Source organism: Suncus etruscus, chromosome 11 (assembly GCF_024139225.1).
Source record: "Suncus etruscus isolate mSunEtr1 chromosome 11, mSunEtr1.pri.cur, whole genome shotgun sequence".
Taxonomy (NCBI): Eukaryota; Metazoa; Chordata; class Mammalia; order Eulipotyphla; family Soricidae; genus Suncus; species Suncus etruscus.
The window spans coordinates 37,577,656-37,581,818 of record NC_064858.1 but is presented as its reverse complement, the minus strand read 5'-3'; positions in this window follow the sequence as shown (position 1 = coordinate 37,581,818).

Below are 4,163 nucleotides of genomic sequence, written 5' to 3'. Positions count from 1 at the left end.
ATATTTATATCTGCATTGATATTTAATTCCAAAATAAATGGTTCCTGCATTAATATCTATGAGGTTATATATTTAATTTTATTGGATTACATGCAAATGCATTATTTGTACTTAACTAATTTTAATGCATTGTACTTAACTAATTTTTCATAAATATATGGACATTTATAAAATTCACAAACATATTTTAAAATTATACATTTTTCTAGTGAAATTATTTAAAGTAAGGCATAAATAATGATTTTATTAATTTGAGAATAAATGTTGCACAATCTGTTATTTGTAAACCATACTTAATGGGATACAGAGACAAAATAGGGCTACAAATATTTTGTTGAATTGATGGTCATAAAGCTTCCAGTGAGAAACCAAGTAGTTTTTCAACTAGCATCTCTGGTTTTCACAGACTTTTATGTGAAGGTTCAAACTATGATGAAATCATAGAAAGCATCTTCAGCACAAACTTATTATACTTACAGGATTTTATTTTATTATTATTAATTATTTATTATGATTAGTTTTTGGGCCACACCATGTCACCTCAGAGTTATTCCTGGTTATGCAATGAGAAATCGCTCCTGGCTTGAGGGACCATGTGGCAGTCCAGAAATCTACCACTGAACCACCCTGCACATTGGCAGATATATGGGATGCCTGGGGATCGAAACACAGACCATCCTAGGTTAGCATGTCTAAGGCAAATGCCCAACCACTTGTGCCACCAATTTGGCCCCATAAATAAATAATTTATGTTCCAATTTTTCTCTTTCTCAAACTATTTTTATGCCACATTTATTCAGAAAGAGGTATTTAATTCAGGTAAAAGACATCTAACTGAGTGGGAGAAAATGTTTGTATTCAACACATCAGATAAAAAGTTAAGACCTAGTAATATATACTATATTAGTAGAATATATAATTATACTCATAAAGATAAACCATAAATCTAAAATCTCTGCATGATACTTTTTAAAAATTAATGTATTATGCCCCTCTTAAGTGCTATGGGATGCTCCAGCAAGAGAGAGACAGAAGCACTAATGCTTTATGAGGAAGCAGTTATACTGTTTGTGTTAAAAAAGAGCTTGGAGAATTAATAAGCAGAGACTTGAAAAGAAAAGAAGGTTTTCAACATTTTTCTCTTTTCCTACAAAGTAGGAAGGATTGTTCTAATAAAGAACATTGGTTTCTACTGACTGGTTGATACAAACTCCCCTGTCAGAGTACTAGGGGGGGAGGGGTCAGATTCACAGAAAAAAACTTACCCTCCCCCCTTACCATAGTGTTCCCACATTTTCACAGTTCATACTTTTATGGACTCTAGACATAAGCTCATTAAGAAGACTAATTGACATTTGGGTTTTAAGCAAACAATATTACAATAAACACCCATCCCAAAGTGTAACTTACTTTCACCAGTGTTTCTAGTTCACTCCCACCCCCAAACTTCAACTCTCCGCTGGCTACATTGACAGAAACATTTCGAAGTTCTGTAGTTTTAAATTAAAGTTCATGTTTTCACTGTTGCAGAGACTGTGATTTGGATATCTAGCTTAATTTCTCCCATATGACTGGTATAAACAAAGCCTTCATCCTCAGTCCCCAATGACTTCCCTTTATCAGCTCCCTTCCCCCCTTCTTTTATTTCCTGTTCTGTCCTACATTAGGGTCAAAGTTAATCTAGAAATTCTCTTTTAGTAGATTACATTTCTTTGGCCAGTTATTCTATATTCTACAGGTAAGATCATTCTGCTTTTTGTCTTCTTCTGGCTTACTTTACTCATGCTGATATATTTAGTTCCAGTTTGCAGCAAATGGCATTATTGCATGTTTTCTTAAAGCTTCATAATATACCAGTGTGTATTTATACATACATTATAATAATTAATCCTTGTGTCATATCATAACTAGTTTTGTTCCTTAGGTTAGTTACTATACTAAGTACTGTAACTAATAATGCTGTGCATATGCAAATTTGAAAGAATGTTCTTTGATCTTGGAATAGATACCTCAAAGTGTAATGCCTGGGGCTGGAGAGATAGCATGGAGGTAAGGCATTTGCCTTGCATGCAGAAGGTCTGTGGTTCGAATCCCAGCATCCCATATTATCCCTCGAGCCTGCCAGGAGCAATTTCTGAGCATAGATCCAGGAGTAACTGCTGAATGCTGCCCGGTGTGACCCAAAACAAACAAAAAAGTGTAAAGCCTGGGTCATCTTGCTCTTAATTTTAAGTTTATTGAGGAGTCTTCTTACTCTTTCCCACAGGGTTTGAATAAGACAACACCCCCAAATAATAGATGAAAGTAGCTTTTTCACCACATCTCCACCAAATGAAACACAGTAAAATCACTTTTAATGGTGAAACACTGAAAACATTTCTTCTATGAACAGGTACAAGAAAAGGATGTCAATCCCTGTCCTCAGTTTTATTTTAGATAGTATTAAAAGTCCTAGAAATAGTATTTGTACAAGAAAAAAAATAAAATTTTAAAATTAGAAAAGAAGTCAAATTATCACTATTTTCCAGTGATATAATCATATCTGTAGTGACACTGAGTCTACAATAAAACAATAGTCAATATATCAGTGCAATAAAGTATCAGGCTACAAAGCCAACACACAAAATCTGCTGCTTTCATATAAACAAATAGTGATCCAGGGAGAAATAATCTAAAGTAATTGGTATAATTTTGAAATAATCTGAAAAAATTTAAGTTCCTAGGAATCCACCTAAAATAGGACAAGAAATGTATACCATGCAAACCTTAAGACATTCAATAGATAGAAAAATGTGTATGTAGATAGATGATATATAGATAGATCTAGTATATCCAGATTTACACAGGTATATCTAGATATATCTAGATATCTAAGTAGATATCTAGATTAGATAGATGATAGATATATAGATCTATTTATCTATATCTAGATAGATTGGCTTTTCAATGGCTAGAAAAATGTGTGCATATAGATAGATTTAAATAGATAGATTAGACAGATAGATGATAGATAGATAGATAGATAGATAGATAGATAGATGGACAGACAGACAGACAAAAAAGAAAGAAGAGATACTGATATATTTGCTTTTATAGGCCATACCTGGTATTACTCAGGGATTTCTCCCAGCTTGGCCATCAGAAAACACTCCTCGCAGGCTTAAGGAGCAATATCTGATGCTGAGGATAAAACCTGGGTCATCTGTGTGCAAGGCAAGTGTCCTACTTGCCGTTCTATCATTCCATAATTGAGAATATTTTTAAAATGTCTATTATGCTTAATTGCTATATAGATTCCATGCAATTTTCAGGCACATTCAGTGGACATTCTTTAGGATTTAGAAAAGTTATTAAGACAGTTTTTATGTAATTGAAAAGGACATTAAAAACAAAGGGGAGTGTTCCTATTTTATAACTGAAACCACACTACAAATATGTTTGTAATCATGGTGCTTAAATAAAGACATTATTTTAAAAGTTGTTTTTTAAAAAGAAAATGTTCATACTGTCAAAATAGAGGTACCTCATTACCTAAGTATAATATGAAATTGTAATGTTAAGCTACACTCATCAAAAAAACTATATGTAATGAAATAAAGGTAACTTTTCTGTTCAATGAGTCATAAATGAATCCTTAAGGAAACAAATCACATATTAATGGACAGTTAGTATTCAATAAAAGAATTAATTACATGAAATAGAATAGAGGTAACTTCTTCAACAAATGTGCTGAAAAACTAGATAAGCACATGTAGACCATTAAAGCTGGATCCTTATCTCTCATATTGCACTAAAGTCAAGTTAAATTAGATCAAAGACCTCGAGATCCACCTGGAAACTATAAGGTACATTAAAGAAAATACAGGCAGAATGCTTCAGTTTTGAAACTAACTGGCATCTTCAACAATCTAAAACCATTGAAACTGACACAAAACTTACAGAAAAAAAGGCAAAAATAAAAATCACATTGACTACATTAAACAAAAAATTGAATGACAAAAATGTGGAGGGGTTAAAATTAAGATCGCTTACCACTGGGGCTTGTGTGGTGGCACAAGCAGTACGACATCTACCTTGAGCTCCCTAGCCTAGGTTGGACCTTGGTTTGATTCCATGCGTCCCATATGGTCCCTCAAGCCAGGAGTAATTTCTGAGTGCATAGC